The sequence below is a fragment of the Hyalella azteca genome, unplaced genomic scaffold (assembly GCF_000764305.2).
Source record: "Hyalella azteca isolate HAZT.00-mixed unplaced genomic scaffold, Hazt_2.0.2 contig8660, whole genome shotgun sequence".
In the NCBI taxonomy this organism is placed as follows: Eukaryota; Metazoa; Arthropoda; class Malacostraca; order Amphipoda; family Hyalellidae; genus Hyalella; species Hyalella azteca.
In genome coordinates this window covers 51,312-61,621 of record NW_025938747.1, presented here as the reverse complement: position 1 = coordinate 61,621, position 10,310 = coordinate 51,312, and positions in this window count along the sequence as shown.

Below are 10,310 nucleotides of genomic sequence, written 5' to 3'. Positions count from 1 at the left end.
TCATCGAAAGGACTACTTTGAATTTAGTTAGTATAGAGATATAGTCTGGAACTGGAAGATATGCTCTGTGAACCATCACATGTTTTATATGAGGAGACTTATTCTTTTTAATACAACAGCATGCTTCAGCACAATGCCATTACAAATAAATTGTAAATTCAACAACTGTGAATGACATTTGAATTATCCATGCAAGTCATTCAGGTACCTTCATCAAAAACCATACTACTTAAGGTTAAAATCAAATATCATTTTTCAATTCCATAATGGATATTAGATACACTTTTTCAAAAACTGGCTGAAAGTGATTGTTCCACTGGTTATTCAAAAAAGGTCACAATGTGCCTTCATATTAATTGCCAGAGGTTAAATTATACGTATAAGGCAATGGTCACAGATAAAATGTCATTGATGTCATTGGGCCTCATAGTATTTTTTTGCAATTGATACATAATAAGTGACAATAAATGTGTAGAGTGGTTGGCCAATGCTGAGATAGATATGGCCTAAGGTTAACAAGGTCACCGAGTTGAAAAAACTTCTGATTCACGTACAGGTGGCTTCTGGGCAAAATTCCAGTCCAGTTCTGATTAATGAGTTGGAATTTACTATACTTCTTGTAGTACCAAACCATACATCCATCTCACCAGCAGGGTGGAATTTGGGAGGGGTGAACATGTGCACATATCATATTGGAGCAAAAATATGTACCTAATTTAATTTTACATTATATATCAGAAATTTTTTGGAACTGATCATGTTTCTAGGCTAGGTCAATCTTGAATATATGAGCTCACGTTCTCAGAATTCCACCCTGCTGATACACATATTATTAACCAGTAGTACCATATATAGTAGTATCATTCAAGATAAAATATTTAGGCACTGTCAAACCAACATAAGTTGCCATTGTACTTAATTAAGTCACCACTTTCCAATTCCAATAGAAACAATATGTATAATAAACTGAAGTAATTTCTGATTTAACTTCTATCATTAACTCAAACACAATAATTTTAAAATAACAATTTCTGACAAGTAAAGCGTTTAACTGTTAAACTGTTTATGTCAAGCATTTACTTTAGTGCTTTGACAACTCAAGTCTCACTAATATTAGAAGATTTAATTGCAATATGTGACTAATATAATAAGTAGCTACAGTCATAACACAAGTACAAAACATAATTTCATTTCATAACAATTCACAACATTATTTATGAATTGTGCTTGTCTGCCTGAATTATATGGTCCTACTATAAATAAAATTAGGGACTGATCTGCAGCAGATATTTCCCAAAACCAAGAATCATCAGGGTAAGTAAGACAGATTTGTTGTTTTTTTGCAACATCAAGCTGATCAGATCATCAGGGTAGAACAACTTTGCACATTGAAACTTACAGGTAGAACTGTGGAATTGTATAAATTATCCCATCCCAATAATGGTTCACATATTCAATGTCAATCCAACTGATTCACTTGCTGGTTCCAAGAATATCAGCCTCTTGTTTGTTCAAAACTTCAAATATTACCCCACAGTCTCACTCAATATGAGACAGTAAAACCCACAACATCCTGTTAAGCAGAGTAGGTACCTATAACTCATAAGCAAAAATTCCTAATTGTTTTCTAGCCTCAGCCCTCAGTCACACTAAACGAAACTCTGATTCACTGTAAAAATGTAATGTTTTTGCCTGTTTTGATTTATATTTTTAGGAATCATAAATAATGCAAAAACACTGACGTCATAGCGACAAAGCCGGTGATGGTGTCATGGCGGCCAGGCCGCAACGCCTTTTTGACTGATGAATGCAATATAATAAGTTCATTCTATTACCTAATCTGTTTCATTCAGTGTATACGCTAAATTACGACTAAAAATGCACTGCATACGAAATTATATTATGCCTAACGATAACTCACAGGAGCAGTTTCAACCTTCAGTGATTTTTATTATGGAATACGAGCTAACATGGGAATCGCCCAGGTCTAGGAGGTTGACCGGTGCGGTGGGATCGCCATTACTAATCCTGAGTAGTCAAATAATGGTGATACCACACAATTAACAAATGAAACGGGTACAAAAGTCGCGAAAGACACTAAAAAATTATCCTGATCCCACATTGCAACTTTTTACGCAGAATAAACTTAATTTTGACCAAATTTGTAACAGGTAAGACAAAGAAATATGCACACACCACACGCGCACTTCCACACGAACTTGAAACAGCTACCGGCTACCCCGCCTATCCGATGAGCACGAGTCAAAACAGAAACTCATTAAGTGCGTTTAGTCAAAAGAAGATCCACTGTAGTTTTATTTATATCAAATTTGTAACGGTTACACACCTAATTGGAATGTAAAACGTTACATACACAGATTTGAGAGAAGATATGAAAATATTCTATTGCTGGTAATAATTGGCGATGTGAAGCTATGAGATAACTCCTGAAGAAACAACTGATTAGGTTGTGAATTCAACGGGACCAATCTATTAATATATAAACATCTAGGTATTAAAGTGCTTCTGCTGCGATATTTTGTCTCTGATCCATGACCAAGCCATGATTTGGTGAATGATATGATTTGGTGAATGATGCAATACACCAATTAATGATGAAGATCGTGAAGGTCGAATAGTTTTCAGGATAAATGACAATAACTTAGATGGTAACGGATCGATAAAAACGCAAATACAGAGTTCGAATAATTTAATTATTTTGATCAGTTGCTTACTTTTCGCTTTTTAAATATAATTCAATGTATTAGGATGATACGTTACCTCAAGTAATCTGCGAAGGGCCAAATTGTGAGCTCAACTTGTAGTCTACACATGCATGTCTACCTCCAATTTCACATAACCACTAAGAAGTATCAAATCATAGTTATCTATTTCCCGAATATTAAAACCTAGATTACATAATATTTTGAATGACATGTAATCGTTCCACAAAAGTAATGTGATATGAGAATTTATGATTCTACTAACCATTAATGAATATTAATAATATTACTCTGCGTATCTATCACAATTTTTGACCGACCTAATAGGGGCATACTTATAGGGGTCTGGTCGGGTAGTGTAGGCGTAATTACATTACGAGTTGACAGAATTAAATAAAATATTCACAATAAAACGGACACAATCAGTTTTTTCTTCTAATGTATCCTGATGGTTTCTTTGTTCGAGTTAACTAACGGTTATAACTTTGTTTCGTTACCCTGGAAGAGAAAACTTAGAAGATTCAATATGAGGAAGGTAAAGTTAAATTTTGTATGTCGAATAAGGTTGAGATAATTATGATATCAATTAAGTTTTGGCCATCTCAGAAATGCAGTGGATGCCATAATTGACGCTCAAACAACAATATTAGTTATAGTTAGTGAAACAAAGTTACTGAATACTTCACGAAACTACCATTTGATGACTTATTCGTGATTTATATTTCATTTCAAATAAAATAATTTAACTAAGAACAGAACTCACGGCATTAAATTTTATTGGTGATTTTTCAAAACGTATTGAGAATGGCCACTCGTAGTAAATCTACAATGCATCATCAATGAATAGGAACCTTCAAATCATTGATGGAACGTCAGTAAACTTCGCCTGCAGTCACGCAACTTCTCGATTTATTGGTGTTTTACTATCGTGTGATGGCTGAAGAGGCCACACATCAGCACGCCACTAATAATCCACCTGGATTATAATCATAATTTTTATTTGGGATTTATTTACAAATGGTAGACCGTAACAAAAAATGTGTAAACTCCGTATTAAAAGATTTACTATTAATGAAATTGCAAGAAAACGTGAATATTAATGTTCATCAAGTTTGTGACTTTTACACTTTTTTCGATTTGTCACTGCGGTTCAACGTTCCTGGTTTAGTGTGAAATTTAGAGTACTGTGAGAGGATAGGTGTTTATCTCTGACTTTTTGTTCGGGTTGCCTTTTTCTGTTACAGTAATTTTGTTAACATAAGATGAGAACTTGGTTCCCAGTTTAATATTAAATTTACCAGCGTTTCATCACTTGTAATCCTCTCGTTGTACTATGATTGCCTTGGATCATTCCTACGAGAACATGTCTGCAGATACTGCGAGGAAAACGTAAGACGCTCCACAACTTAATTAATAAAAGCAAGTGCTGATCATTAATAACTATAATAAATAAGGAAATAATAATACTTTATAACCATACTAATCTGATACATTTCATAAAAATATTTTGGTAAATAGTGACGAAACAAAACATTTTGATAATATAAATAACAATTCTGGAAGGTAATGATCAACTAAGCATTCTTTATTGAGCAAAACACATTTTGGTCACATTGGCACATTTGTATTCGTAAATCTAGATAAAATATCAGTCAAAGTCACAATTCGTGACTTTGCATCGGGCGATCGAGAGATTTTTTCTGCAGTGCGCTTGTTGCTGCGTTATACGTATATGCAGGGCGCGCTGTACGTGTTATTAATGCACGGTTTCTACGTAGTTGGATCTCAAATGGATTCATTTGCTTATGTGTGCTAAAAGAAAAAAATTCAAGAAATTCGTATGTGTTCATTCCTCATTATTTTCATTTCAACCTAATGATCGCTGAGAATCGAATAGTATTCAAAAATTCAGTTTTTGTTTGAAAAACTTTTATTCAACTGTAATTTCTCAAGGACTATAATTTCGAAAGACAATCACATTGACAATATTGTAAATGGCTGCCATCCAGGATAGATTGTAGGGACTACGCTCACTACACACCAGATGTCTGGACATTTCCTCGCACCTGGAGGGGTCAAGGTCATTAATTTTATACGGATAACTGACTGTGTGATTACCAACTCATTTGAACTATGTATTCACGCCTTATATGTTGCCAGTGTTCCAGACGAACATTTGTTGTTCGCATAAATACAGCCTGAATGCATTAAAGGAACATCACGCTCGTATGACCATCATGCAAAAGCCCACTTATGCGCACTGAACATGGCGCTTTTCTATTCATCACAATCATGCTTATACATTCTATATGGGTCGGTGAATAACACGCACATGTGTTCACTCTAAACTGTTCAGTTGCTGGCGTCTTGACCGCGGCGTTCATCGCCGGGATGGCCCAGCACGCGCTCGCTGCAGGCAGCCCCGCGCTACAGACCTGATGGAGTTGTGGGCAGACCGAGGTCGTCCATCTGTTAGACAAACGTTGAGGCTCTAATATTTCATACGATTTTTATGCATTTTTCATGATTCATACATTTTATATACTCGTATCTAAACTGCTCTTGATGTATCGTATTAATCATTTTCCCTACAAGTGCCAGCCTATGCTAGAATCTCGATCAGTATCTGTAAATTATTCGGTAGCCTACATTAAATTACGTTTCATATGTTTGCCGCATTAACACAGGGACGATGATTTTATATATGAAAATAAAATCGCGTAAATAAAGGGTATCATCAAATCAAACTTATAACATAAGTAAGGTAAACCGATGATAAGTTGAATCATAGCTTACATCTATAGCGAATCAAGAATATTGGAAAATGTGTATATATTTTTACCTATTCTCGGCGACAGGGTTGTCATAGAATGGGCCACAGTCGGACTCGAGCTGCGGCCTGGTGTCGGTTGCCTGCGACACGACCTCGCTGCCCATGGTGGGCGCTGGGGGCGTGTGGTGCAGCGTGGTTAAGTTGTTTAAAGTTGCAGCGTGGCTAAGCACTGGCTTCGTAGTTGTTTGCGGACTGCGAGATTGCCGTTTTTCAGTCACTTTCCGTAGGTGTCTCCTTGTGCGACCAGGAATACTCACAGTGCAAGGTAGTGCCGTCGATGGTGCCGCTACCACCACGCGCCCAGCGCCTACCATCGGTCGCCACTGTCAATGTGTTTATAATCTGTCACTCCCCTTACTTAATATTTATATATATGACCAGAGGTTTATTCGGTTAGTGGTAAATTTCACGAGGATTAATGAGGCCCAGCGTGACAAGCGAGTCCTGTTAGAGTCGAAAACTTTATTGAGTCGAATTGTTGCAAATTAGTATTCGAAACTTGCTCTATGCGTGTCAACAAAACGTTGGATGTCTGTTATGGTGAATTTGCGTCATTGTTTTATCGAAAATATGTCAATTTTTACATGGACTCACGTGTAGAACGTCCGCGGCGACTGTCCGATCATGAAAAGCGAAATGAGACGGTCATGTTCAGGTCTGCCAAGTCAGACGCGTTTGTGTTGCCCCTGAACTCTCTGCCTCGAAAGCCTGACCCCTCGTAGAAAGGTTGCAGTATTCTTGATTGAAGAGATACGGTCTTCCAGCGTTCTTCAGCGACGAACTCTAAGTGAATTAATCTCACTGGGATGAATTGCGACCGCCTCGTAGTCATTAAAATATTTGAAAAAATAAAATTGTCTTGGTAACTCAGCAGTAGAAATCCTGCAATCTCATAAAAAATCGTTGAAACATTCAAGTGACAGCTCGTTCGATTAAGCTTGTTGCCGGAAAATCCAAAGTTAAGCTGCAAATGTGCACTTTATCAGTAAACATATATCAATGTAACAATTCACAAATTGAACATTTCAAGATACCATTAGATTAAATTGACGTAAATTAAGCAGCCAACCACTGTTGTTCTCACCCTCTTCGAACAAACGTCGGCCACATTTTGACGAATGTCCAAACCAGTTACCGGGCACACATATCCATTAATATTAATTAGGGTAGTAGTTTTTGTTATCGTATATAGTATCCAGCTGTGAAAATAGGGTTCTTGATAGATGATTATATTATTTATACAGAAACCAATGCAGACAAAGTTCATTTCGGCAGACGACATACATATATAATTGGTATCTTTATTAATTATTGTCACTGATCATTTTATGGTTGGAGTTTCTCTCGTCAACGTGGCATCAGTGCTAATTTGAGCAAATAAGCAGCGCAAAACATCAAAGTGAACCGAGAAGTTTCAAATTAATATCATAATTCTGATATAAATATAAAGCGTTCCGCAAATTATTCTGAGTAATTTTTTCTACTTCATATCAAGCATAAAGAGAATCATGATTACGTAGAAATGAAATGATGTATAAATTATGCTAAATTTAGATTTGTGTCTTCCGAATAATCGTTGCACGTGTTGATCTGGTGTACATATCGATGAATCCTTTATGAATATTAACTTTTCCAGTGGAGCATCGCCGAGCTTGGCGAGAGAAGATATTTTTTGCAAAAAGACGGTCGAACTCCACTGCAAAAAACGGTCAACGAAAAACGGTCAAACCCCACTACATGCAAGCAGTGAACTGATAAAGTTAACACAGCATCAGTACTGAGCTGGTTTGAGACAGAGGAGCTTGTTTAGTGCAGCATTGCTGCAAATTTGATCTCGCCATGCAGGGTGTGTTCGTTGAGTCGAATTGGCGCTAGACCGGGGGTTAGTGGCATCCTACTAGCAATTTTCATACCTTTAGGCGATAAAAAGCTTGGTTTTGAAGTAAATCAGAGTTGAATCGGTCATCTACTGTGTTCAGGTTCCAACTAAGATTTTTTCGATATTCAAGTGCCCGGTGGTCCGAATTAACGGAACGATAACTTAAAAAGTCTTAAATGAACAGCTCATTGGGTGCCCCAATATTACTGTGTTCAGGCACTTTTTTTCGTTTTTTTTTCGTGCGAACAATTACCATATTCCTCTCAATAAGCAACGAAATGCACGGTCCCCACGCGTGCGTTTGCGATGTTATACGGTGGAACAAGATGAGATCTTAGTGGAATAATAGCGTGATATATTTGAGATAATATGTTGATCTTCTAACGTGCGACCAATGGCTTACCTACGTGCGGTTCAGCATATGGATTTATGTAACTTGAGGTTGCTATGAAAATGTGTGCGGTTCCCAAAATCATTTTATTATCAGATCTCCCACATTAGTCAGTCTTCAACATTCTCCCAATTACCCATCCTAAACATTGCCAAACACTAATCAGCTCCCAACATTCTTCCACATGTTAATGACTGTTTAATGTTGGCGAATGTTGAAGACTGATTAACGTGGATGGATGTTGAAGATTGGGTTAATGTGAGAAAATGCTTGGTGATGGTGGCGCTTGAGAATATTGATCGATGACTAGTGAAGTGTGCAAACGCTTAATCCTGGTAGCGTGAGAAAATGTGGTGAATATATAGGTGAATATGAGGAAGTTCTCAGCTATGTTGAATGAACGTGATTGATGCAACTGATGCAGCAGATTGAACGTGTGATGCAGCTGATAAAATAATAATCTATTTCAGAAATGTATTTGCAATAGCGTAAGTTAACGGTACAGTCAGACAGGATTTTTATTGCTGCAAATTATCTACATATAAGAATAAAACCTAATTTTCTGTTACTCTCGTGTATTTTATTTTGCCGTGTTATGCGTTTCGAGCATGCATTTTGCATTCACTGTGTGAAAGCAACAGGGAAATGTAGCAGGTAAAATTGGTTATTAAATATCTTATCTCGCATCGTTCTCGGCGGTGGGAGGGTTTCCTTTATAATTCGTCTCTTATAACAGTCAGCCGTACCGCTGCAAGGTAAATAAGGTTGCCAAAGAAATCACGGAGACTGATCAAGACGTTATATCATTATGCTTTGATCAGCGAAAGAGAATGAAACACGCGACATAGAACTGCTACGTTACGTGTTACGATGGCCTACCTACATCAGCACTGGGCCGGAATCTGCTCGGCGCGTTAATTGTGATATGTTACGTCTCTAAATCAAACATTTCTGCTTTGTCGTTCATCTCACACGTCTCAACGTCGGTCCTATAGCTGCAACAGCCGACTGTCCTATATAGCTGCCTATAGCTGCAACAGCCGAGTCTCAAATGAAGGCATTTACTGTCACGTAACCACTACGTTAAAATTTAAAGCAGTTTTAGAGCGCAGGTAAACGGCATGGGACAGGCAAATCGCGTTTTGATCTTTTTCACAGTGAAAATAAATTATTTAAAACCATTATTGAGTTCTCGTTAGGCATCTCCAGAATGACACCTGAACTCTGAAATTTAACAGTCCATAAAAAATGTATCCTTTATACTCCAGAGTAATTATTGCAACCTTTACCTCAGTATTACAGACGCTCTGTATGGTGTCCATCTGCACCACACTGAGCTCGGGCAGTACTCGTAAGGTGGTATAGTGGTGACCGGTGAAGTTGAGGCCGTCTTTAGGGGAGCGTCTGGCCAAAATTTTTGTATTTTGGCTTTTCCGGTTTTTAGTCTCGTCTTAAAGCTGACGTTTTGCTCTATCCAACGGTACCAAAATCATCTCTATACGTTGATTTATGCGTTCACGACAGATCGCGAAAAGGTGGGGGGTAGTGGAGTTCTTCCACATTAAAGATGGGCGGAAATTCCCGGTAGCATTTTTAAATAGCTAGTCCACATACGCTGTGCTTCAGTTACCCGCCTGCAGTTGTACGGGAGGGTTTGCGTGTCGTCGTTCACACAATCCTTGACAGGAATTGAGCTCCAGTTTCGCCTAGTCTTGCATTCTTGTCACCTTGAACGCTTATTTCGAGGCGCCCGGGACTTTGTCGGGCTCTACTGAACAATTAACTTATTGTCACTGCAAACCTATCTCCTCCTACAGTTTTGAAGCTACAGCGATGAGACATATACCATTCGATTTACAATTAAAATATCTATTGATTTATCGTTTCTTTTTTCCAATTTCCGTATAGTTTTGAAAATATTTGGAAAAAGGAGGGGAAATTGGGGAAAATCGAAAATTTTTTGAAAATTTTGCAAAAAAATGCTCCCCCATCCACAAAAATTCGGATTTCGAAAAACGCTACGATAAATCGATAGATATGATTTTTACGCATCGAATGATATGCGTCTCAATGTTGTAGCTTGAAAATCCTAGGAGGAGATAGATTTCTACAGTACCCCCTTTTTTGGTCGTTTTCTGAGAATTTTAAGTTTTATTTCATTTTTTTTCGAAAAATTGACACGAATAAAAGCTGCCTATTTTATGGTTTTACATATGTGTACCAAGTTTCAGAGTGATCTGTCTGTAAACAGCCGAGATAAAATTTTGCCCAGACGCTCCCCTTAACCTGTTAGAAGTACCGGAACTCACGCGCTCCTGCAGCTCCTGCAAAGAGAAAAATAATTACCAATCACATCAATAAAAACTTGTCATTACTAATCAATGTTGAAGTAATGCGATCATTAATGTTTAAATTAGAGGAGAAATCTGAGTGCCAAGTTGTGAGCACTGAATTATTGAATACGATTCTGAAAAGCAAAATCTA